General features: G+C 43.7%; 1 long non-coding RNA gene across 1 annotated transcript; it reads left to right on the forward strand.

The window, feature by feature from the left end:
- Positions 1 to 334: 334 nt before the first annotated feature.
- LOC118664780 lies at positions 335 to 27587 on the forward strand. Its single transcript, XR_004970403.1, has 3 exons — positions 335 to 667; positions 27061 to 27295; positions 27396 to 27587. It is a non-coding gene; the product is annotated as an uncharacterized LOC118664780 (long non-coding RNA).
- Positions 27588 to 27809: the final 222 nt, after the last annotated feature.

The following is a 27809-nucleotide window of genomic DNA, read 5'->3' on the forward strand; positions in this document are numbered from 1 at the left end:
ATGACTTAGTTCCTCCGGTGTTTCAACTCCCTTTTTCTCAGCACCAGCTCTTTTGCTTTCTTCCCTATATCAGAAGTAGGAAGAGAGAGGAAAAACCACCTATTCCCTTATCCTGAACACAGGATTCTGCCCCAGATTCTTTGTAATGCTAAGAAAGTAATTCCTACTTGTCTTCAAATAGGAGTCAAATATCTCCTCTTTTTGAGTTTTCTCCTCGGGCCTTCTAGAAAGTAGTGATTATGCACAATAGGACTTATCTTAGCAAAGTCACAGCAATGATTTCACAAGGGGCAGTTTATACAAACTGTCTTTGTGATAAGCATTCCTCAGAAACTCTTTTTCTCTAAAGAAAGAGATAGAGCTCTTACACAGAAATGTGAAGCAACATTTAGACAAAGCTCCCGTTTGGGCATTTAGGCTTTTCTGCACAGCTCCCCTGGAGAGTGCTGGCCTAATGGGTGGACTCGTGAGTCAGCAGCAGGGATCCCACTGAGTCACGTTAAGATCCCTGGAACCACATCCTCCCCTTGGCTCACACTTCTTCACCAGGCATACTAGGGGTGCAAGAAATGCATACTGAGTATTCTAAAGGAGTGATCTAGACCGGGGGCGTTCCACAGCACAGCTGCTTAACCAACCGGAGGGAAAACTTTTTCTTCTTTCTAAGGTAATGGCTCATTTATATGTTTGCTTAATGCTAACAAAACCTGATCACCCTGAGGTTAAATGTCTTCTAGAATATATATGCAAACAGCACTTATTAAGACAATATTTGCGTGTAATGAATGTTTATAGAATGAATAAAGGAAAATGACCATTCAGAGTTCAGGATTTATAAATGTGTAAATTTATATCAGTATCGTCTGATATTTTGGGATTGCACATCTCATTAGGTAAAAATAAAAATACAATAAACAACCCCTTAAAAAGTATATGTATTCATTTATAAATTATTCATAAATTATTTAAATGTACTATTGTACTTATGTTTTATGTACATAACATAAAAATATATAAATTTAAAAGGGATAAGAAAAAAGAAACAAATGATGCTTTTAAATAATTATTTTATTTTTTAATGATAACATTTTATTCTTACTAAAGTCTTTTACACATTATTAATATTCTTGGTGAGAACAATGCAATTGAATATTCTTTGTTATGTTTTAAATTCTTGGTTTAGGACTTCATGATATACTTGTTCAGTGGGCTAGATCTATGTTTGGTTTGTATTCTTACTTGGTTATAATGCTGTCAAAAGGGAAGAAAAGATATTTCATAGATGCAAACGGGAGGCATGCAATATTGGTCCCCCCTTACTGAATCATGGTATTCATTGCTCAGTCATATTCACCAATTATGCAAAGGCTTTTGTGAAAATTCAGCTAACACCATTCTATAGTCCCCGATATCAACATTCTTTTCTTAGAAATGAATCAGAAGGGATGGAATATAGCTTTGGTTTTATATTTTTATAAAATGTGTTCAAAGTTAAGCATGTGAGTGAATTTTAAATGTTAGAAAATTTAGTTTTTTTTTAAAAAAAATCTTTATTGTTGAAAGTGCTACATATGCCCCCCCCCCCCCGCCTTTTTTTTTTTAAAGAACATTTAGTTTCTTAGTGTGAAGACATGGAAGTTTTTATAAGTGGCGCAGTGTCGTTTCAACAGCAAATTCATATAATGATGACTACTCGATTTTCACAGCAGTCTTTCCTAGCACAGGTTTCTTTGGAAAAGCTGTTACTTTCTTATTCATTGGTGAACTGCCCCTTTTATTCTAAGAAACAGATTAGGTGTATTAACTAATTTATTTAATACCCGCTAGATAGAATTCTATTACTAGATATTTGCCATTATGTAAAAGGCCAGATTTTGGAAAACTATGGTATTTTTGCAAAAGCACCATCAGCAGCACATCCTAAGGCCACAATAGAACCAGCACACCTCTCTGTGCACAAATGATTTATATGATCTCTCCATGTCACTAAAAAATAATCTAAAGATTTTACTATATTGTAAATGATCTTATTTTTATAAAATCAATACTAACCCTACCCTAGCTGGTTTTGCTCTGTGGTTAGAGTGTTGGCCTACAGACTGAAGTGTCGAGGTTTGGATTCTGGTCAAGGGCATGTATCTCAATTGCAGGTTCGATCCCAACCCTCGTTGGGACATGTGAAGGAGGCAACCGATCCATGTGTCTCTCTAACATTGATGTTTCTCTCTCTCTGTCTCTACCCCTACCTTCCACTCTCTCTAAAATGTCAATGGTAAAAAAATATCCTCGGGTGAGGATTAACAACAAAAAATCAATACTGCCCTGACTGGTTTGGGCTCAGTGGATAGAGTGTCGGCCTGCGGACTGAAAGGTCCCGGGTTCGATTCCGGTCAGGGGCATGTACCTTGGTTGCGGGCACATCCCCGGTGGGGAGTATGCAGGAGGCGGCTGATCGATGTTTCTCTCTCATCAATGTTTCTGGCTCTCTATCCCTCTCCCTTCCTCTCTGTAAAAAATCAATAAAATATATTTTAAAAAATCAATACCAACCCTAACATTCTATATTTCTTTACTATTTTACTATTTCTTTACTGGTTCCAGACCAGGAACATCAGTGTCGCCTGGGAGCTTTTAGAAATGCAGACTGCCAGGCTACAGACTGACTCAGAATCTGCAGTTTAATAAGGCTCAGCTGACTCATACACACAGTCATGCCAAACACACACAGTCAGGTTTGAGAGTGCCACCCTGTAAAACTCTGGCTTCCGCTTCTTTGCTGCAATCGCTTGCTTAGGAAAAAAACAAACTACTCTCTAAATTTCACACATGGGGCAACTCTGTAGCCTGTCTTCTTCTGAATCCTGTTTTCCTCCAATCAAACCACCTGCTTCACTGGTGGTAACATTCACTCAGTTTTTAAGAAGTAATTTTCCATGGAGAGCATATCTTCTCTAGTGCCTCTTTCCTTTAGTGACTCACTAAAAGAGTCACTAAAATAGTCACTTTATACTATTCATTATTGGAAAAGAACCTAGTAATACCATTAACTTAGACAACATCTATACTTATACCCCAAACAAACCTCCCAGTTGGTGTCATTTGTTCTGTACTCGTTTCTTCTAACTTTCAACAAATTCTACCCTCTTTTAATCTTATCCTATATAATAAAAGGGTAATATGCAAATTGACTCTAACAGCAGAACAACCCGGGTATGACTGGTCGCTATGAAGTGCACTGACCACCAGGGGGCAGACACTCAATGCAGGAGTTGCCCCCTGGTGGTCAGTGCATTTCCACAGGGGAGCGCTGCTCAGCCAGAAGCCTGCTCACGACTGGCCAGTGCAGTGGAGGTGGTGGGAGCCTCTCCCACCTCCACAGCAGCGCTAAGGATGTCCGCAGGGAGTGGGCCTAAGCCAGCAGCTGGACATCTTCTGAGGGGTCCCAGACTGCGAGAGGGTGCAGGCTGGGCTGAGGGACCCCCCTGAGTGCACGAATTTTCATGTACCGGGCCACTAGTGTACTGATAAAGGAATCCACTTTAGTTTGTGGCCATCCTCTTTTCCACATGGTTTAGCCATTTTTACCACCAAAGGAAGAGCACAGAAAGATGTGTGGTCTTTTGCATCTTCCTGAGTAAGAAGCTTTAATAGATGTTTTTTATTGTGGTATAGTGACATGTTTAAAAAATACTGGATTGAGTATCATTTGCCTTAAAATATTGCTGAGGCTATTGTAGAAGTTGGTGTCTGTGTTCTATTTGCTCAACTCTTGGATATTCTACTAATCAGGATGTCTTCCTTCTCACATTCAGCATAGCGTCAGGTACGACACACACCTGCGGCAAATTACTGACAGTCTATGATAGTGGATGCAAATATGTAGTATTTTAAATAAACTTCATTATTTGCATTTTTATTTGGCTGATTCTCATTAGAAGGAGCAGATCACTACTGTTCCACCAGGCAGTGTGGCCGACTGCGGAGAACTGGTTCCTGCGGTGAGCTCCTGTCCGCTCGGCCATTTCCGCGGTGTCTGACTTTCAATTGCTATTTCTTTGCAGGAAACTTTAAAGTTATGTGCCCATTTTCTGAGAGTTAGTTTGGCTAAAATGAGATACGATATTTCATTAGTGCTCCAACAGGGAATACTTCTCACTACAGGAAGTGAATGGAGAGGGCCGCCATGTGGAGACCCCTGGTTTGTGTCAGCGGAAAAGAACCATGTACGTCTGGGCCAGTTATGTATAAAATTCAGAGCAGCCTGCGTCTGTACTGCTTCCAAAGCAGAAGGAGGTATTTGTGGAATGGTCCCGCCTGGAAATAGGAAGAAAATGAGGAGAGCGCCCCCTCTCACAGACTCATGTTCCTGTTCCCTGGACTTCACTGATCCGGGAGCTCACTTCTCGCCCTTCCAGGTGTAATCTGGTTGTAAGCCGTAGCCGTCTGGTCCTCCTTCTTGCAGACACTCCTCTCTCTCTCTCACATATGCTCTTAAACTCTTTCACAGTCCAGTACTCATCTTTCGTAAACAAGCTTTGGAGAGAATATTTTTTTTCTTCTGCCCACGAGCAGATGCTTACCTACTTTGTGAGATGGTGGAGGCTTCCTCCCTCTACAACAGCACTAAAGCTGACTTCGCTGTCATTAAGTTTTATAAGGTGACGCTGGCCCTATCAGCCGTGTTCCCCTCCAGACTGCTTTCCTCGTTAACCACAGTCGAGCGTTAACCTTTCCAGACATAAATAATGCAGCAGCACCTGGGCGGGAATGGAAGAGGCGTGAATAGCCCGGCCTTTAATTTGCCTTTTTCCCTTGGTTACTTGCAAACTTCTTTTTCTTCTTGTGTCTGACAAAATGTCAAAATGGTATTTCTCTTTTATCTGTGTTAATAATTTCTTCATCCTGCCCTGAACCTTTGCTCTCTGCCATTTAACTTTGCGATGTGGGTCCCATGACTTGAGATTGGGCACAGTCACATGACACCCTTTGGCTAGAGGGGTATTAGGAGGTAAGACAAACAGAGGCTGAAGATGGGCATGGCCACTGGGGCCTGCTCCCGTGCATCCCTCTATCACCATGAGGGGGACAAGCCGAGCTGAGCACCAGTCCCAAGATGAGGCTGAGGGTCACGTGGAACAGAGCCCAGTCACTCCAGTCACCTCCGGGTCAGTGGACAGCAGTGAAGTCCAGAGCGGTTAGTCCAGTCAAGACCAGTGGAACCACTTAACTGACCCCCAGTTGACTCCAGAAGTGGGGACATATACGCTTTCTGGTGTATATGCCTGGGTTTTTATGGTTGGTTGTTAATTGGCACTAGGTCTGTCCTCCTGTCCAAGGCCAGTAGATCCCACTGCACTCTGACCAAGTGAGCCCCACTTCTCAGAGACCCCTCTGCACTTATCACCCCCCTGTGCCTCCTGCTTCATGAACATTTTCTTCCCAATTGTCTATTTCTCATCAGCATTTGAATCACCTCCAGTCTGTCCTTATCATTTAGTTCCTAAATAATTGCCTTCTGTCCTATCACTGTCCTGTTCCACTTATCACCCTCCTCTTCCATGTCTCACCTCATCTTCCCATCCCCTTCACAGGTAGAATCTTGCAAAAGAAGGGTTATCCTTAGTCCCAGCTTTTGCTTTTCTACCTCTCATGCGCTCTGCAACCCACTTTCCCATCATGCCATTGAAACTGCTCTTACCCAGACCACCAATGATCTGCTTATTATTGACTCTGGTGGATCCTTTCAGTCCCCACCTCCATCCCCTCCACATCCTTCTCTTCTTCGATGGTCCCTCCGACACTGTGCTCTCCTAAGTCTGCAACTTCTCTGCTGACCTCAGGCTGCCCTAAAGGCTTCTCATCCTCCTTCCACCTCTTGGTTGATTCCCTCAGGCTCTGTTCTAAGATCTTTTTACCCTCAGCCTGGGCTAATTGCATCCATATCTTAGCAATAGGCTGATGACTGCCAGATTTCTAAGTCCTGCCAGTTCCCTGTACTGAGCTCCAAATACATATATCTAAGACTTTATCGGATGTCCCACAGGCAAACATGGGATGTCTAAAATTTAATTCAGTGTCTTCCCGGTCAAACTCCCTCCTCCCCTGTATTCACTGTCCCAGTGAAGTGTACCATCCCTCCCACCTAGTAACATAGCCAGAATCCTTGGCTTTACCCTTAGTTTCTCTCTATCCCCCTGAATTCAACCCATTCTTAAGTCCCATTAATTCGACTTTCCTAATACATCTTCAATCTGTTCACTTCTCTCTATCCCACATCAGTTGCTTTTATCCTTTGACTTGATTAATACTTTACCAGGCTCCTAACTTGTCTCCCATCCTCACATATACTGGCACCAAGCCATTTCTTATATGCTACCGGCACTGTCTTTCTAAAATGGAAATTTTATCATGTAATTCCCCTTCTTAGAATCTTCCAGTGGTTTTCCATTGCAGGAATCACAGAGGGCTCCTTGTAATCTGGATCCTTGCTTACCTTTCTGGCTTTACCTCTTGACATTCCTGCCTTGAGCTAGTGGAAGGCAGAAAGAACCACTTGCAGTTGCTCAAGGGCGCCCTGTTTTCTCTCTTCTTGCCGTGTTTGCACCTCCAACACCTACTTGGAACAACCCACACCTCAGCCTTGCCCTGGCAGATCAGGTAGAAAGCATTGCTGTATCCCCATCATACATTGGCACTTCACCCCCTACCACTATCCCATCCCCTTGCATTCAGTGACCTCTGTCCTAGTCTCTCATCCTAGTGTAAGTTCCTTGAGGCAGGGATCCATATCCTCAGAACCCACCACATTTGGAAACATCAGCATTGGTAGACTGAGCCATTGAGAAAATAAATGAATTAATATGCATATGAATCATAGACCTCCTACCTGAAAACTACTCCCACCTTGTATACTGTAGAGCAAAGATCTTTTCATTCCTCAAAGATTACCTGCTCTTGCCTATCATTTACAAATGGGTTTTGTCCTTATTTTATTGGCACTATCTTTAGGTCCTATAAAAATGTCTTCAATTTCTTTTATTAGCTATCTCAGAGCCATAAACTTCTCAAGCTCCCCTTGTCTCTAATGACTGCCATATGGGGACATGATGCGCTAGTGCTCGCTTCAATAAGCTGAAGTTATTATTAAAACACACTGAACTACCTCCAGCGCACCTCCCATTTTAAAGGGCCCATGAAAATTGATTCTGTGAGAGAGGCTTTTAAAAAATAACCCCCTTAAGGAGAAAATATAAACAGGGGAGGGCTGTTGGCCGGGAAAACACAGGCCTATTTGGAGACTTAGTGTGTTTGTTTCACTTGGCCACACAGGAGGCCATAATGCCCGTCGGCTCAGGGTAGTCTAAGCCTACTTCTGTCCACACTAATGCACTCTGAGTTCTCAAAGATTCTGAGGAAAAATGACACCAGCATCAGCTTTAAATGATTCCGGAAGGAACTCAGCTGTGATGTGCGCACAATTCGTGTGTCTGTGTGACGGCAGTAACAGTGCACACAAGCCTTGGAGCACAGAATGTCTTGTAAATTTGTGCTGTGGGTCCTCCACTCTAATAAACCAGAGTACCGCAATTCTGCACCTCAAAACTTTCCTATGAATGCATGAAATGTGTGGATTATATCAACTTACACACACATGCGGATTTGTCTAAGCCTTCTGTCTACTACCTTCTAAGACTGTAAACAGCACTGTCCTGCATCCCCATTTGGGGTCACACTGGGAAGTGAGGGTCCAGGAATCATCATCAGACAGGTCATTCAAGGCTGGAACGCAGTTTCAATATGGGAAAGAAAGCTTGGACCTCTAATTCCTTTTGTAGACTTCTTAAACTGTGGCCATTTGGCCAGGTAGCTCTCCTGAACCCTAGTTACTATGTCCACCACCACAGTGAAATGTGTTACTAGGGGCTTGTCAACATAACTCAGACAGGGACAGAGACAGATAGAGGAACATGCTTCAGAGAGAGCTGGACGGCGTGGGCTCAGTAGGGCTCCCGGCACACACCGCCCCAGGTAAGGCACCTGGAGAGAACCCAGGTGAGTTTGGACTAATGATTTGGGGCCATGAGCTGTCAACTGCTTTTGCAGGTGTTGATATTTTTTAAATGTTGATTCTAGTTTTAGGTGTGTGTGTGTGTGTGTGTGTGTGTGTGTGTGTGTGTGTTTGGGTTTTTTTGGTTTGTTTGTTTTAGCAGAGAAATGAAACCTTTGTGGTGTCAATAAGTGAGAAGAAAGCGTTAGAGAAGTTTATCATGCAGTAGAGAGAAATGTTGAAATGGTTAAATAGGGGTTATAGTAGAGAAGCAGAAATGAGTCTTAGAGAATGGGTCCATTGGAGGGTTAGCCACAGCCTCCCAGCCTGGACCTAGCAAGCACATCACCTCCTCACCAACCTGGGGCACACGATCTGTTTTCATAGCCCATGCCAGCCCTTTGGGTTCAGTCTGAAGAAGTAGAGTTCAATGTGTGCCAATTTCTGGATGTTTTCTCTCCAGCCAGAAAATCCTCAGAACATAAATGGGGCCTCTAGTGGCTTCAAAAGATAGAGAAGTCTTCAATCAGTTAAAAAATATATGTTTGTTAATACATTGTAAACATGTACTCTGTACTAATATAAAATGTGGATGATAAAGCATATAAAAAAAATTGAAGCTAAGTAATGCAAGAGATATACATATTAACAGGTTCAAACATGGTATTTTATCCCACACAATAGGAAGTTTCCTTTCATGCCTCCTGCAGTAGGGAGGTTGGTGAGGCTGCTTTGAGTACTCATGGGTAGGCCTCCAGAGAACATAAAGAGAGTGAGAAGCACCCCGGCTGGGTGGCTTAATTGGTTAGAGCATTGTCCCCTGCACCAAACAGGTTGTGGGTTCGATTCCTAGTGAAAGCACATTACCTAGGTTGTGAGTTTGATCCCTGGTTGGGGTGCATACAGGAGACAATCTATTGGTTGGTGTTTCTCTCTTTCTTTCTCTCTCCCCTCCTCTCTCTCTTTCTCTCTCCCTCTTCCTTTCTTTCTAAAAATCTTTGGGTGAGGATTTAAAAACTTTTTGTTAAGTTTAAAAAAAATGTGAGAGTGAGAAGCTGGTAAATTCCTCAGAGAGGGGATTTATAAATACGGAGATGTAGACTTCCATTTCTGGAACTCCTAAAAACCTTTTTACTCCAAAATAAACAAATAAGCAAGCAACATCTTAAAACACTGAATAAAACGTTTTCAAAATTCAGAACCCTTGGGACAGTGGAGAAAGGCTGAGAATATGGAAAAAGTGGCTGTGGGAGGCAGCAACTGCCCTCAAGGGTTTCTTGGTTTCCATGATCTCTTCCCACGCCTGGGTTTCCTGGCCTTGTTGGGGCAGGTGGAGAGTTGGAGAAGCAGGGACCCCCACATGCTACACCCTCAGTGAGAGGATAGATGAGGAGAAGATTCTGCTTCACAAGGGCACAAACAAGGACACTTGTCTGTCGCTGCCTTGGCTCTTGGAAGATGAAAAACCTCTTCCAAGTATGGGTAACCACAGGCTGGTTCCCACGCAGAGTCGGGGATTGAATTCACACTATCTCTTTATACCAAAGAGCACTGAGACTAATTAATGAGAAATTAGTTCAAGGCAGCCCACTGATGAAAGCACCCCTAGCAGATGGCAGAAGCAAATGCAAACTTTCTCTCTGGAGGAACATACCCCAGTCTCCTGGGATTCCCATAGATAAAAGCCTGAGAAACAGGAGGGAGAAGGTCAAACATAGATCTAAGCAGAGATCCTGAGAGAGATAATACAGAAGATGGGAAGAGGCAATATCTGAAGAATAAAGGCTGAGAATTTTCCAGATTTGGAATCACAACAAATCCCAAGCAGAATAATAAAAAGCAATCCACACTTTGACACATTGTAGTACAACTGCCTTCATGCCAAAGGCAAAGAGAAGATCTTAAAAATGGCCAGAGAGGACATGTGGATCATAGGAACAGCAAGTGAGGGACCCTAGCCTCCTCCAGAGCAACGATGAAGGCTGAAAGGTAAAGGGATGCCAGCTCTAGAGGCTGGGAACCAGGGATAGTAGACCCTGTGGGAACATCTTTGGAGAATAGAGGAAGAGAAAAAACATTTTTCAGACAAATGTCAGGAGCATTGAGCACCAACAGAACTTCCCTAAAAATCTTCTCTTTGGGAGATTCCCCCTCATTCTTAGAGAACAGTTCTCAGTCACAATGCTGGTCCTGAGAGGCACTGTGATTCCCATGGAGAAGGTGCCTCTTGCTTCTCCTGCCCTCATACTTGCTGTGTACTGCTAGCCCCCCTGTGCTCAGAGCTACCTGGATGGGCTGGGTGTATTTTTTCTCTCTTTTCTCTTATTGCATCACTAAAATGACATTAAGGAGCTCCTGACAAGTCACTCCTTGTGTTTCCTGAGTGGACTGTCTGCACCAGATGCTAGGTATTCGATCATTTCCAGACAGCAGTGAATCTCAGATATGAGGCATCTCCTGGGCTCCAGACAAGACAAGGCCAGAAAGGCCTACTCAGTGGACACACACAAGAGGCAACTAATGTCCTTTGTTTCCCAATCAGCCTCATACTCATCCCCATTTACAGCAGTTCCATTTGCTTTTCACCTTTTGGTATTTGGGTGACCCTAATAGTATTGTCAGGCAACGTGAGAAAGAAATGGGGAAGCATAATTAAAATGAAGTGCACATAACTCTGCCCATCCAAAAGCCCCTTTCATCGTAGCTCTGAGAGCGGTTCATTAAGTGGTCCTGCCAGCTGGAAAGGAGCAGGCAGAGTGTGTGCCAGGGTGGGCCTGCCCTGGTCCTCAAGGCTGTGGACAAAGATGCAGCTCCCTGCGCTCCCCACCACCCAGCTGCCAAGGTGGCTCCTGGGCCCGGAGTGCATTTGTCAAGTGTCTCCTGAAACCAGAACTTGTGACTGGAACTCCGCACTCCACCCCAGAGGAGTGAATCTGCTCCAGAATGGAATCCTTCAGGGTACTGGCAGGTTGTGGACATAGAATTGGCTTTTCTCCAGGGCCTTGACCATCCTTGAAGGCAAATACTAATCTCAGGATGGAGGAGGGGTGCTGACAGAGATTCACGCACCAGACAAGGCAGGCAAGCCCCAAGTGTCTGAGTAATTTTATGATTTCCAAATAGTGTAGCCATTTCATTGTCCTCTGCAGAGAATAAAAGCTCAGGCACAAGGCCTGTTTCATTAGCTTCTTAGAACAAACTTGATGAGGCGGAGATTATAAGCATCCTTATTTTCTGGATGGAAGATGCTAAGGGGAGAAGTCAAGGGAACAGGTTCCATGGCTAGTGAGCTCGGAGCCCTAGTCCTTTCTTGACAAAGACAGAGCTTTAGCCGACAAAGACAGTGCTCATGGCCTGGGAAGTTACACAAGTACATATAAAACAGTGTTTGTATTTACTGAGCTCTTCTTGTGTGTTAGGAACAGCTCAGATATTACAGGTATTACATGTGCTAACTCATTTATCTCCATGGGCACCCTAGCAGGTACTCTTTTTATTCCCATTCTACAAAATTGGAAAACTAAGCCTCAGAGAGGTCAAGTTTCTCGCCCGAGGTCTTAGAGCCAGTAAAGTGGCTGGGATCAAACCCTCCAGAGCCTTTGCTCTTAGTGACTTTTACAAGTCCTCTCCCCTCTACGTCCCTCCTCCCTCTTCACTGGCTGTGTGTAAGTCAGTCTCTAAATAAAGGCCTGGTAAGTACTGAAATGCTAAAGTAATACGAAGAAAATGTGAATTGTTTTTCCTTTAATTCCCAGAGCTGTCAGGTAGTAGGTTCTCAGTGTAAATGGGTCTTTGGTGGGTTTTTCTGATGAGGGAAGGATCAGCATTCAGGCATATGCAGCTTAAACCCAGTTGCTCTTGAGGTCAATGGCATGAGTCACACAGGCGCTTTGTGATGAAAAGACTGGGACTTAACTCAGGGCGTGGTGATATTAGCCGGGGCTGAAACTAATGAGCCACAGCTCCATCTCTGTGATCCAACCCTGGGCACCGTGGCACAGCACTGGCATCCACAGGTCCACCCAGGTGCAGAGCCCCTGCTGGCTTCACATGGCCTGAACCAGGTTCTGTTCTGGAAAGGCCAGCAGGGCAGGCCTGCTCATGCTGTCCTCACTATACCTTCCAGAAAAGCAGGTGTGGAAGCTGGTCAGCCAGCAGAGAAGGTGACTACCCCCTGGTGTCACACATAAGGTTTATTAAACTACAGAGCACCAGAGTGTGCTTGTGACTGGCTGGTCCTTGGCAGCCTGCCTTTGTCATCCGTGTCACCAACTGTGTTTCGCTGCCACAGCTTTATTAGGATGCAGTGACACCTTGCAATTGCTCCTTTGTTTGGGCCCATTGACTGGACCATATGTCTTATGACTCCCTGCCAGTAGAGCTATCGTATATTAATTACCTCTGCTTTGGATTCTGCAAACACTGCCTGGCTGGTCATGGGTAGAAAAGTGTCTTCAGGGAAAAGATAGAGAGGAAAGCACAGGTCCAGGTTTTGTAGGGCCTGAAGTTTATACAATTTTGAGGGCTCTCTTTAAGAAAAGGAATACAATACTATGAAGATGAGATTTCTGGGCCCTTGTGAGGGATTTGGAAAGGACCTATATGAATGGAATGGGATGGTGAAGATGACATCTCATTAGCTTTATGGTAAGAGTGTCTCTCCAATTCCAGTGATTGACAGATGTATGGAAGCAAGGGTGTCACAACTGTGGTTGCCTTTTGAGTAGACCTCTGCCATGGCTTGTTTGGGGGCCTATCTACAGAAATTGGTCTTCCTCCTTAGCATACAGAAAAGGAGAAGAAGGCAGGAGAAAAGAAGAGATGCAACGCAACTCCCAACATGAGTTCACAAAACAGAAAAGTCAAAGTGTCCATAGATTGCTCCAGCTAACAGAGCACAAAGCAAAAGGACAGATTGAGTGGAAAAAACAGAAATGCCCAGCGAGCGACATCACCATCTTGCTCCTTCTAAAACTCATAAATAAGTGGATCAACACGATTTAGGAGGGAAGAGGGCGGGTTGAAGTAATGATCTAAAATATCTTTTACTCATCCCACTAACCAGTCTCACTGTTGTCAATAGGTGGGATAATCTCTCTGTTGGCTATTTTCTATTTGTTCTCCACCCACCACCCCCTGCCATTGTTTCCATCCACTCTCTGCCCTTCCCTGCCCTGCTAGGGACCCAAGGCTCCCCTACAGATTGCATCACCCAGGCAGTCTTGCCTTCTGGTTTACAGTTGGCCTTGGACAATGGTAAGCGCCAATAAGAGATCAGAAGGAGGGAGGAGAGAGAGAGAGACTTGGGTAATTCTTCCCTGTGCCCTCCCTACTTCAGTATCACATTTGTGGCAGGGGCTGAGCAGTCATGCCTCATGCCTACAGCTCTCACTGGGCTCTGATCACAGGCACAGAGGTGCAATGGCTTCCTACTGACAGTAGTTTCTGGGTGACTCTACATGCAAAGACGGTCAGCCTGACCCACAAGACCTCCTAACGAAAGGAAAGCATGAAGAAAGGAGGAAAGAGAAAGGGACACACAGAAAGAGGGAAACAGGCAGAGGCAAGACAGAGAAAGAGAGAAACCTACTTGCAATGATTAAATGCAAGTAGTTCTTTTCCTTTGCCTATCCCAGGCTGCCTACCTCAGATTCAAAGATCTGAGAGATCTTTGAAACAGAACCTAATGTTAAAGGTTGATGATTTATAAAGCAGCAGGGATTCCTGTGTGGAAACAGAAGGGAAGGAGATTGCAACATGGTCTTGAGAGGAGTCTGTTATTTTGAAGTTGGAAGCTGTGCTGAGGGTGACCCTGTGTTGGGAACATCTCTCTCTCCAGTCTTTAGAAACTGGAAAAGGTAAAATAAAGCCATGGGCCCGCTTGCCTTTGGCTGCTGGGTCAGAACACTCTGGGCCAGAAGAGAGTGCTGGAGAGCTGAGATCTACACTAACCCAAATCAGTCATGGGCCTTGAACAAGTCCTTAGACTCCCAGTGACACTGTTTCCTTTCCAGTAAGACAGGTTGATCATGCCCATACTCCCCATCTCCTCAGAGACACAGCAGGAAAGAAAGATTTAACAAACGTCACATCACGTTGAACAAGCGCAAAGCACCACCCAGAGTTAGGTCTTTTCATAGGTCGGTGGTATGACACCCAAGAACAGAAATTACTTGTTATACTTTTATCTGTTTTCCAACATGTTGCAGATGATAGCAATGAGAGTGCCACGGGAAACAACATTCAGTGAGGACACGCTAGCAAAGAGCCTTACAAAGGTGTGGTCAAGTCTAAGACCAATAGCAAGGAGCGTTCATCACCCAGAAACTGCCGAGTGGGAAGCCAGTACTACCTCTCGGCCTGTGACCATGAGACCTGAAGCCATGGAGCAGCTGTCACTCAGCATCACTCTGAACAAAGAACTCAGTGACTTCAAGAAAACCCGAGGAGGAGGGGGTGGAAAACGCCACTATGAACCCCTTTTTGTTACTTTCTCTGACACCCTCTTTTGGCAGTAGGTGAGATTATCTATTATAAATCTGAAAACCTAACAGATAAACATATTTATGGAGAAAACAAAATTTATAACTATTATTCCAGAATAATCTGTCTGGGCTCCTTGAAATAGTAAACATTTTAGCTTATTAAAGAACATCAACTGATTTAAATTATTTTATTTTATTTTATTTTTGAGGATTTGGCTAGATAGATACATCTGCAGAGAAACCCTGCCTACAGCTCTTCTACTAACCAGTAATAGCTCCGGCCTTTAGTGGTCAGTCCATCTCCCATGGACCAGCAGCTCTTTCCTTTGGTGGTGAGCACATCTGCTGACTGACCACCACCCACTGTCTATTTCTCACCTTAGCTCTTATTCAGCTTTTAAGAAAGGAGACCCAGTGATCCAATTGGACAATTGGAGTTTTAGGGCTGCTGATGGAGTTAAGAGGTTGGGTAGAGGCTTATAGCTACTTTATGGAAGTTTTCTTTTATCCAATTCATAATCTTTTTCACTACACATGCCTTTGCTACTACTTGGGGAAAGACTCAACAACTGGACTTTGCTCAGGAACTTTCATGCATGACAAAGCCTCCTCATTGGCTGTAGGGTATCTGGAGCCCCTTTGTGTAGAGTTTTTCCCATAATGAGGACCTCATTCTCAAGAACTGCACCTGCAAAATCATTTGCTATTGATTATCTTCCTGCATCAGGGAAGAGCCAAAAGACGTCAAAATCTTATGACCAAGAGAAGTAGAATGAACAGATGCTCTTTGCTCTGAGTCATTACTTTCTTTCTCCCTGCTTAGGTATTCTGTAAATCACCAAAACAAGCAGAGTGAAAACAAGATAAGGATGAGGCAACCATGAAAGGGCCACTCGACCCAGCCTACCCCTTACCTGTCAGTGTCTTCACGACTCTATGCCTGGAGCAGGATACCTGACTGAAAATTTTCCGCGGGCTAAAATTCTGTACTTGCTGGGAAGTCAGATGATGAAAACAAAGGGAAAATAATTGGGCCACAGCTCTCTCAGCCTAACTCAATATAAAAAAACAACTTTATTATGCAATAACTCCCATTCTATACCCAACAATGCCTTTCTCGCCTGTTAAACTATCTGAGGTCTCTTCCAGCTCTAAATACCTATATGAATATACTTAAATAGCTAAATAGCTTTTATGGACCCCAGAGAAATTTTTTCACAGAAAAAGTCTGGGTTAGGTTGATTTTCCCCAGAGACACTGATAGAAATCCTGCCCCAGTATTGTTCTTATTCACCTTATCGGGCTTTTTTTTATTATTTTTTATTTATTGCATCTCACATCTCAGCAGAGAGCTTATCTTTACTCTATTTCCATATTATTCTCATGGTGTCCTTGTAACTCTATTCACTGTATTGAAGTTTGGAATACCGTTGTCTTGAAAGATAATACCCAAAGCCAAATTCTTATAAAAGACTGTCACTTCGGTTTGAAGGGTAGAAATGAGTTGGCAGTAAAGATAAGGCCCTCCTTTCAGGTTAAGACCAAAGAATTCTGAAATCTCTAAGAAGCCCAATTACTAACTGCATGGTTCGCTAACAATACCCAAAACAGATACATTATACTTTAAGGCAAAGAAATATCACCTTTAGCAAAAGGCAGGGATAAAAATTCCATTGAATGAATCATTGTTTATACAAGAATCTGGAGTCCCACAATGACTTACCTCTTCAAACATTATGTCATATATTCCCAGCTCAGCTCAATTCCCTTGTGGTGGATGTCCTCCTGTACTGAAATTGATCTTTGTTAATAACAGGCATAATGTCTTCTCCAGCTCTTAAAGGAAACTGATGGACTCTTGCCATGACAGGAGATAACTGGAAATCTATATGCTCCGTACACCAATTCCCCATCAATACTCTGAAATGTCTTTTCTTTAAAAATAACAGCTCTGCATGAATTTGATCACTCTCCCAAATTAGTGTAATTGATGCACCCCGAGGCCTTAATGATTCAGAAAGTGCATACTCAAGGGATATTTAAATAGCTATTTTGTAGGAAGATAAAATATGGGCCAGCTCACTGAACACGCATTCCCTGAATTTAAGTAATGCTCAGAGCTTGGCTGATGGCTGGCCAGTGTATCAGGAAAGTTGCTCTTAAATAACCAGAGGGCAAATGGCTTTGTATGTACATGGTCTTGTCCTTTTCCCAGCTTTCAGTGGAAGAAGTAAAAGACTGGGCATCAGAGGACATGACAATTATTACAGTAAGACTTATTCAACCCATTGTTTTTAAAACTGAGATGAACTTCCATGTTCCAGCCTGCAAATTGGGATAATAGTCATTTCTACTTCCCAGGGTGGTTTGCTGATGTTGAATCTAAATGAAGTGCCTAAAGCATTGTTAGGTCTGCAAAATCGCTTCAAGAATCCCTGTAACTTCTTCCTACAGCACACCCTCACTTTCTCCCAGGTGGCAGTGCTGTTCATGGAGGCTGTGCTGGGAGTGCCGAACACATGAGTGCAGAAGTGAATAAATTCCTTCCCCAATGCCTTGTGGGCATGCTCCAGCTGTAAGTCAGCTGGGAGGAACTGGCTACCCTATTTCCAGCTAAAAGGTCGCAAATATATCTCCACTCTTCATTTCTAAGCCCTCAGCAGACATAAATGATCAATCATAGCATTCTTCCCAAATGTGGCCTTCAAATTATTTCTCAAGACAATATTCCAGGCAGCCACTAATGATTGTTCACAGTCGACACCAGAGGTAAAATCCATTTGCAATCTCCCAGGCTACCCAAGTCATTGTCAGGGCTCCCCCTGAACTGGTGTTTGAATCATTGCTCCATCACAGTTGCCATCTTGGATTGTCAGGACTGCCCTCAGCATTACCCATTTGCATGGGGGGTGGAGACGGCTGAGAAACCAAAGTCTGTTTAAGGGCAGACCATGATTTCTGCTGCAGGGACCTGCAGAGGAACTTATTTGCTTTGCCTCTGCCTGGCAGTCCTCAATCCTGTCCACCCCAACTTTCTTCTGAAGTGAAGTAGCCACTGTCTTCGACCTGCAGCCTCTGGTCTTCCTGGTCTCGGTACAGAAATCCCCCAGAGGGTTAATAAGCCCCACTCTTGTTCTGCACTTGTGTCCATCACCCCTTTTCTGTGTTTCTTTTGACTTCATTTGGACCTCATTTGTTCCTTGCTACTCAGGCTTTTGCCTGAGTGCCTAACCCCCTGATACTTATCTGCTCCCAGTCATCCGGACACTTGTCTGGTGACCCCTGGCAAGCGTCAGGCTCATCATGCTGGATGCTTCCTCAGGTTATAGCCTCAACTAGGGAACAATCCAACATCCATTGCCTGCTTTGTTTGGTGCCAGCTTCTTTAAATCCATTACTTAATTTAATTTTTAAAACAAAGCCAGGAGGTTGATAGAGCGTCATTATAACCTATATGAAGAGACTGATTTGGAGATGTGAAACAATGTGCCTGGACGCACAGACCTGGTAGATGGCAGAGCTGGGACTCGAGAACAGACCCCAGAATCTGGACACTGCCCATTCACCATCCTGCGTCCTGAACATCATACATGGTAGGCTTTTGGGGGTGGGAAGGTTTGCACAGTTACCTCTTTTCTACTCTTCCCTCCTTAACAGCTTCTAGCCCAGCTCTGCTCATCAATATGACTCAGGCTCACGGGACTCATATGAGGAGAGGAAGAAAATAGCAGCCTTCTCTGGGTACAAGAAACACAACGCAGTGATTTGTGGCGTTGAGGCCTGATAATTAACTAAATAGGATCCTTTGCAATGAGACAATCTCACTTGTTTTTATTACCACATTAAAATGTGAATCTTAAGCAAAACAAGAATATAAATCTTACTGGAGGATGCTGAAGTTTAAAACAATATATACTCAACTCAATTCTCAATAGAGAGAAGCCTTTATTGAAGGCCATAAACATTTTTTGAGTGCCAGGGGAGAAATATGACCATAAAACTAGCTCCGGTTTAGTGATTTGGTAAATGAATGAAGTGTTTGCGGGGTCCCAGCAGGATTCTTGGGGATAGTCATTAAGACCCCCATATCCAACAGCAGCATTCTATAGATCAATGCTGTCTACGTGCAGCTTTTCTCCCTGGGGGAGCTCTTGGCATTTGGGGCAGGATAGCTTCATTTTGGAGACTGGACACTGACATCCCTGAGAATAGACCCCTCCCATTCCCCAAAACACTTCAGTCTGTTTCCTAAAGAATCCACAACAGTGGTACACCCGCCCGCCCACCAGGGAGCGCCAGGACAGGAGTCAGAAAACAGGGTGAGTCTTCACTTCTCCCAGCCCCATTGTTCCATCTATGCACAGAGGAGAGTACCATCAGTTCATGACTTACCTCTAAGACGTGATTGTTCAGTGCCACAAAGAGGTCAGGAGAGAAAGAATAGGGGAGATTATGAGGACCATGTCTATTTTGTACAACACTGTATCTTGTACATCACCCCATGCAGTGAATTGGCACTTAATTAAATATGTGTTGAGTGGATGACCTGTCATTTGCCACTGTTGATAAAAGAAAAGGCTGACATCTTGCAGTGGGCACACTCTCCACCCTGCACCTTGGACCGAGGTTCTGTATGGACTGAATGTTTGTGTTCCTTCAGAATTCATATATTGTAGTCTTAACCCCCCCAATGTGATGGTATTGGGAGGTAGGGTCCTCCTGAATCAGATTAGAGCTCCTTGCCCCTTTCCATTTTGTGAGAACACAGGGAGGAGACAGCAGTCTGCAACCCAGAGGAGGGCTCTCACCAGAAGCCAATAGAGCTGGCCCCTTGATCTCAAACTTTCAGCCTCCAGATTGTGAGAAAGAAGTGTCTGTTGTTTGAAAGCCACCCAGTTTGTGGTATTTTGTTATAGCAGCCTGAGCTGACTAAGACAGGTTTATAGTAACCACACACAGGACTGCTTACAGGATGGATGCAAGTGATACACTCTGAACTCTGGTACCAGTATTAACAGGAAATAAAAGAGATGGGAGGGAGAAGCACAATGTAAAGTCCACACAATACAACAACCCCTGGGGGTTTCTTCTTTAAAGACGACTATCTACTCCTTGGCACTTCCCGAACTTATGGTAGCCCTACTACTGCCCCCACTCCATATCCACTCCCAACACACCCAGTTACTTGGTCTACACTTCACTGTGACAAAGTGTAGATCAAGTAAAGTCCTTTCCCTGAGAATGCACAGTGAAAACTAAGACAGACTTAATCTTTCTCACATGCAAATTGGATGACTGTGATCTATGACTCAGAAAAGCAGAAGAGATTTGTCTGTAGGCAATGAAGAATCAAACAGATGTTAAAGGAGGGCCTGAGAGGAGAGATGGAGGGAGTGGGTGGGTTTCAGTCGCCGAATATGGTCCTTTCTTAAAGTCCAAATGCAAACCCAACCTCAGGTGATTTGGAATAGCCACCTCTTTGATTAGGCAAGTAACCTGCTGAAAAATGAATTCTAGGTAAATATAACAATTTCACACCGGTCACCATGTTTAATTCTCATAACACTACAGCAGGTATTATCCCAATTTTGCAGATGTTTTTTGGTTACATGGAAATTAGTCCTAGACTGAGTGTTAGGGAAATTAGTTCCAGTCTTAATTCTACTAGGACTGCATCATCTGAAGCAAATTAGCTTCTTTTAGCCTCAGTCTTTTTAAAAAAGCAACTTTAGACGAGTGGAGAGGGTCCAGAATCCTGTTTGTAATTCATGGAGTCAATGACATGACCATGACCCAGAAGATTTTTAATGGGGAGAAGCTGTCAATGAGCCTGGCCTCAGTCTCCTCATTTCTAAGTGCATGAATTGGATTGTATAGTATCTAAGATGACTCCGAGCTCTAGCACTCAACAGATTATTCTCTGGCTTCAATTACCAGGAGGTTCACTCTCAATCATGAAAGAGCTGAAAATGGCTAATAAATTTAGTGGAACATTTGGACAACACAGTTATAGACCCACTTGTATCTGCCATAAATCTTTCTGGCTCTGAAAACCTTTGAAATTTTTATTTTTTATTATGACTATATGGATCATTACTTGGCAAAGAGATTTCCCCTAATATTAATCTATGAACATAAAGAATTATGTGCTGGGATAAAAGGATATAAAAATCAAAATCTATTAACTTATTGACAATAAAAGTAGGGGCTGAATTTTCATGAAAATGAACAAAAGCTACCATCAAAACCAGATGAGCTTAGAAAATACAAGCTTAATTGGCCTATCCCAAGCACGTGGTTTTCAAGTTAATGTTTCCCAGTTCTGTACACTCAAGATTTTCTTAAAATTGTTTAATGGAGACAATTGATTCCCAAATTCCAAAACTTTTGTCAGCTCACTGAGAGCTTGACCTTGACTGCCATCTTGATCATGCTATACGGGCAACTCATCTTCACACTCATTAGCATTCCTTCAATGAATGACATTCCAGAAAACCCAACCCCCCTAGCCTCACTGCATTAATGGGGAAACACTACACAGAGTAGACTAGCATTGGACCTCACTGAGTTCCTAAATTGAAAACCAATTAAAATAGATTCTGAGGATAATGGTCTACTAATCACATTGACAGAGACTTCCCCAAATGGTCACAAAATTTGGAATCCCATTTACATCAGAAATTACCTATGGTTTTTCAAACATTTAAGATTTAGAGATTACATATAAAAGGACACAACACATTTTTATTTTACATGATCTGTTCGTGTTATTCTTCACCTCAGTTTGAATATCTGTTCAGCCAAAGTGGATTCCTCCACAGGGCCTGCAGAGGCTCATCGTCTGACTTTTACTGACCTCATCACCTGCAGCTTGGAGGACAATGGTGAAAACTTGATTAACTGGCCACATAAGAAGAGTACTTCGCCTGTCCAAGGCATCTATATGCTATTTTTCTCCCTTGTCACACAGATATAGAGAGATAAATAGATAGAGAGAGAACTGGAGAGATATATTTCAGTTTTACCTGCCTTTGTAAAGCACAGTAAAAACCCTGAACTTACCTCTTTTCCTGCCCCAAGCTGCACATGAAGCAGCAGCATCCTCTGCCTGTAACAGAGCTGTTCATCTTCATTAGATCACCAGGCCGCTGGCCTTCATTAGCCCGCCACAGCCTCGCATTTGATTTGCATTGCAGGCTCCCTATCTAGGTAATGATTCTAATTTTGAGAATCTCTAGAAGTTACGGCAAAGGAGCCGGGCCTGAAAGGTGGACAGAAATGACAGGAGTGGCACTGACTCCCCTGACCCCACATCATTCTTTACCCTCTAGAGATAGGACAATCAGCAGGCTGCTGGGACCAGGGGCCTTGAGAGCCTAAGCCTTGTTCTATGCTGGGTTTTCTTCAGTAAATGAGCACCCACAGTTAATGCCGCAGAAAGCTCAACAAAGGAAAACCGGAACCATAGCCTGAAACCACCAAGAGTTTTTAAAAGGCACCAGCTCCTCTTGTGCCCTTTATTTCATACACAACTGCCTCAACAATTTTCCCCTCCTTTCTTGCCTCAGGACCTTCGCACATGATGTTCCATTGGCCAGATCTCAATCCCCCCCCTCAGCTCTTTCTTGATAAAATTCCTACTTATTTTTTAAGTATCAGTTTATACACAGTTCCCTAAAGAATACCTTCCTTGGCCCTCTGATCTGATTTAGTTTGCTTTTTTTATTCTCTTTTAGCATCCTCGGCTCCTCCTTCATAACACTTATAAGTGTTGCTATATATTTATTTGTTGTTTTGGTTATATAAAATCAAAAAAAACAACAACCCAACAATAGAGGCATTAAACTTTATATTCATGGACAGGTTCCTATGTGGTAATCACCCATTAAAAGGTATTTATGGAAGACTTACAATAACCCAGGCACAGTGGCTAAGCACTAAGACTGAAAATAGTCCCACTCCTCAGGTAATTACAATACTGGCGCCTAAGTATTTCTATGAGCACAAGAACATGGTACAGGAAATGAGCCTAAGGACAGCCCTATCATGGGATAAGGGACGGTTTTTGGAGGATGCAACACAAGGAGAGACCTGAAGGACAAGTGGAGTTAACTAGAAGATGCAAGGAATGGGGACTAGGTCATGGGGCGGGGTGAGGATGAGGACGTGCTCTGGGCAAAGGAACTGGCTGTGCAAAGACTTGAAGGTAAGAGAACACAGGCAAAGTTAGAAAATAAATATTATTCAACATGGCAGGAGCAGAGTGATTGGTGGTATGAGAAGATAGGTAATCTGGGGTTGCATCATGGATTAAACTATATTTAAAAAACAATGGGGAATAACATACTCAGATTTTCATGTTAGAAATCTAGCTGCAGGGTAGAAAATGGATTAGAGAGGGCCAATGGTAGACTGAATTACCGGCTCCATTGCTCACTGCTCCCTGCATCCCCGCCCCACCCCCACCCCCGCCCCCTTACCATGGCCTCACAGTGAGCCAAGTGTGCTTCTCTACTCTTTGACCTTGGGCCAGGACATATGACTTGTTTTGGTCAATGCATGTGGGTAGAAGGGACCGTGTTATATTTCTAAGCCTGGGATTTAAGAAGCCTTGGGTGTTTCCACTGGCCCTCTTGAACCTCTGCCTTTGCTATGAGGAAAACATGCCTTGGCCAGCCCACTGGGCCGAGGAGGAGGATGGGAGACAAATGGAGCAGAGCTGCCCCTGCTGTTGCAGCCTGAAGCACATTAGCCCAAATGAACCACAAACCCATAAGAGAAAACAATTTTTTAAAAATTAGATGTTGAGAGTATTCTGTATGCAGCAGTACTGTGACCATTGCTAACTGAACAAAGACATACACTAGAAATACGGTAGAGTGATGAATTAGGAGATTATTGTAGCTGTCTGTTGAAAGCTTATGATAATGAAGGTGGAGATGGAGAAAAAGAGAGATTCAAAAGATACTTAGAAAATCTAATTGCCATGACATAGTAGCCTTGTAGAGAGAAGTTAGTTAAGAATGTCTCCTGGGGTTCTTCCTTGGGCATTTCATTGTTGGTTGAGATCTGGAACACAAGAGAAGATGGTATGTTTAGTTACATTGAACTTGAACACCTGTGAGATGTCCAAGGGGACAGGTTCAGTAGACATGGGTCTAGAACTTGGGAGAGGTCTCAGATGGACCATAAATGAACACTTAGGTGGGTCTGAATAGAGATCCTCAGGGAGAGAGTATAAAGCAAGAATGTGGCAGATAGATCTCTGCAAACATCAGTATCCAAGGACACATGAACACAAGTCCTCAAAAAAGAGCAGCAAAGAGAAGGAGACATCCAGGGAAGGTAGTGTCCTGGAAGCAAGGAATGAGAGAGCTCTAAAAAGGAGGGTGCGTTTCCCTGGCCGATGGGGCTTCATACCACACACGGAAAGGATTTTGGGTTCTATTCCCCATCATGGCATGTACCTAGGTTTTGGGTTTGATCCCTGGTTGGAGTTAATCGATTGATGTCTCTCTCTCTCTCTCTCTCTCTCTCTCTCTCTCTCTCTCTCTCTCTCACACACACACACACACACACACACACACACACACACACACACACACAAAACATTAAAAACATACCTGTGGGCGAGGATTAAAATAAAATATAATAATTAAAAACAAATTAAGAGGTGGGTGTGTTCAACTGTGCATAAAACTGTGAGGAAAGAGGCAAAGAATTTACAAGAAAGCACAAAGAATTTACCTACTTTACAAAGAAAGAAAGAAAGAAAGAAAGAAAGAAAGAAAGAAAGAAAGAAAGAAAGAAAGAAAGAAAGACATTTTGCCGAGGAAATGTTAGACAATCCCACAGTAGATGGGCCAATAAAGCCCAAATCACAGGATAAGATGCTGAGGTTTACTGGATGTTTAGTGAGCAAAAGCGAGATCCCAGGGCACTTATGGGCTTTCTGCTTCTTACTCCCTGTTTCATTGCAGTCACTTTTTCAGATAGGGTGGTGTGGTTGGCAGGATGTGGACGACTCACAGCGAGTGGGTAAGGATGTAACTGCATAGAGAGAAGCATTCTTTTGCTCTCATGGACTCAATCTATTGCCACTCAACCCAGTCCCCGGGAGGAAGGGTCTGGGAAAATATTAAGTGCCCTGGGAGAGGAAGATGACGGGGTGGGCTAACAGGCACCAGAAACCCCACACTATGTTTGAAGCGAACCCAGAATTAGAGTGGCAGCTGTTCTCTCTCACCTCCAGCCCTGCAGCCATCTTTGGGGGGAGGGGAAGGAGAAAGGGCAATTTGTCAGAGGGAAGAGATTATAAATCTGGAGTTCTGGAGAGACGTTCTGGAACTTCTGGCAGTAGAGCAGGGATGGCGAACCTTGTGAGCTCGGCGTGTCAGCATTTTGAAAAACCCTAACTTAACTCTGGTGCCGTGTCACATATAGAAACTTTTTGATATTTGCAACTGTAGCAAAACAAAGATTTATATTTTTGATATTTATTTTATATATTTAAATGCCATTTAACAAAGAAAAATCAACCAAAAAAATGAGTTCTCGTGTCATAGGTTCGCCATCACTGCAGTAGAAGGCCATCAGTCCTGTGTGTATGACGGATGGTGTGTGAGAGACAGAAGATTGTGTGTGTGGTGCAAAGTTTTACCTACTAGCGGCAGACCCCGGGGAAGGGTCTGGGAACCCAATAATGAGCTGTCCCTGCCTTCAGAGGCTCCAGCCATGTGGGGTCACTGGGCTGAGAGCCAGGTGGGCCTGGGCGCAGGGTGCTATGAGAGTGCTCTGGAGAGTTTTCTGGAGGAAGTGGAACCTTTGACATGAGACATTTGCCTTCTAAATTAGACCCAGATTACCAAACGGATAGGGAGGCAGGGTGCAGGGCAGAAGCCCACTCCAAGAAAGGTAAGTGCATTTGCCGGTTTAGCAGGGCGGTGAAGAACCCTCCCGGGCTGATATCCTGGCTCTGTCATTTGCTAGCTCTGTAGCCTTAACCTTTTGGTGTCTCCATTTCTTTATTTGTCAAAAGGGGACAAATGTGGGGGCCTCATCATGGGCTGCTGAGGCGACTGAATGAGAAAGTCCATGTAACATGTGAGGATGGTGCTTGCACACCAGGGGCTCCCAGGAAGCACAGCTCTGCTCATGGGACAGGCCCTGACCTTGTATGTGAACGTCAGAGGGGATCAGGAGGGTGAGGAACACCTGGGCCTGTGCCTTTGTGCCTCAGGCCCTGTTCACACAGGACAGATGGCTGACCCAATCGTAATCAGCCTGAGAATAAATGGGCACCTTATTTTAAATGGGAGAAGGAGAGCAAAGGTTTCTTTTATCTATCTTATGTCTTACTTGGGGTTTAAACGCCAGCTGTACTCCTCACTCGTTTCCTTGTGAAATATGGCAAGGAGCAGTCCAGAAATCTCAAATTGGCTAAATAACTTGTCCCGAGTCCCACAGTGAGATTATTGAAGAGTAGGGGCCTGAACTCTGATCTTCTAAGCTACAGGCCCAGGCCTCCTAATAAATCACACTTCTCCCTGTCATCTGCTAGCCAGCAAGATCTGCCCCCCAGCGTGTCCGAGCTGGTCACACAAGGTAGAATGAGTTCATGGAGCAAGCCATGCTCAGAAACAGAAAATGTCGCCTCAGGCATCTCCTTGGATGTTTGATTTTAATATAAAAGGTAGTTCTAACCTTAATGAGCAAACACTAAGTGATCGTTCCTCTCAGGTTGCTCTGACAGCACTGACTGCAGGCTGAGAAGCAAGCTAGCTCTGAAGGGTCAGCAGAAGGGGCCAGGAAAAGGCGACTTTTATTGGTGTGAACAGGAACTTGACCTTGCATCGTAAGCCTGCTCAGCTGTTCATCAAAGGAGAACTGTGGTTCCCAATTACAGAAAATCAGTAGCTAGAATTATTAATAACAGCAAAAGAAGCTGTTGGAGCCGCAAGTAATTTGTGGTAATGTTTTATAATTGATGGTCCTTTTTATTATTTAAACACTAATTAATGCACGTTCGAAACAATGCATTGACTTTATTTATGGTGTTAGGACAGCCCTCCTAGCTTAACGCCATTCCTTATTGTTTTCTTTCGATAATTAAAATGCACTGTGTATTTGTTCTGTCTGTGGGTGTTCAGAGGACTGAACCTTCTGGGAGAGCCTCATGGGCAGTACATACAAACGCGACCCCATAGACACTCTGGTCCTCTCAAGGAGCAGCCTGATGATTTTCTTCCCAGTACAATCCACACAACATCCCACACAGTCTCCCCGGGGTTGGCTTCATCTGACCCATTTATAAAATGAAAAGTGTGAACTCTGTGAATGCAGCTGCCGCTTTGCAGCAATGACCTGGCAGGTCTGGCTTTCTGCAGACAAGCCATGTGGTCAAGTCCCCTCCCCTCTGCAGGCCCCAAGGCCTGTGAGAGGAGGGAGATGGAAGTGGTCATCCTTAAAAGTGCTCAGAGCCCTTCATTTGAATGTGTTAATGGAATCAGTGATTATGCTTTCTTGCAGGTGCATGGAAGGTTCTGACTGCTGGAAAGAGAAAAAAACACGAAAAGATTAATGGGCCAGTGTCGCCTGAGGATTCACTACCAACAGACATGAGCTGCCTGTTCCTATTTAGTATCTCTGCATCTTCCTGAAGGCTGAGTTCTACTATTTGACTCTTTCTATCCCTTTAAATAATAGGCTGCACATGAAATAAAATCTACTGAGTTTCAACTGAGGCTATAGGCTGATGTTCTATGTGAGATATTCCATAATATTTTTCCAAGTTTATTTATAAGATGGGAGCCTTCACACTCCATTTATTGTGTATATTAATTTTGTTTTTGTTTTTGTCTCAGGAAGAGAAGAAAGGCATTTATGTCAGCCCTCACCTCCCAAGGTCAGAGCTGATGCCCCGTGCTGAACAAATCAACTCCAGAATGCAACATGTATTGCTACTGCTGGCCTGTGGTTATGCAAGTCAGTTGTCTCAGCATGAGAGATCAAGACGATAGATTAGGGATACTTGTATTCCGTTAGTTCTGTTTCATCACAATACTAGCACCACCCAGTTATCCTGCAAAGGTGTTATAGGTTATAAGAAGTATTTGCTCTGAACTGAAGCTTGATCCTGTTTGTGTGTGTGTGTGTGTGTGTGTGTGTGTGTTTTGTTTTTTATGTGTTTCTTTTTTACCTGTGAATGGACCTTTTTCTCCATCTTGGACCTACCCACACTCAGTACTTTCCTAAATCACAGCTGGAAAGGTTAAGTC

The sequence above is a fragment of the Myotis myotis genome, unplaced genomic scaffold (assembly GCF_014108235.1).
Source record: "Myotis myotis isolate mMyoMyo1 unplaced genomic scaffold, mMyoMyo1.p scaffold_m19_p_1, whole genome shotgun sequence".
Classification (NCBI taxonomy): Eukaryota; Metazoa; Chordata; class Mammalia; order Chiroptera; family Vespertilionidae; genus Myotis; species Myotis myotis.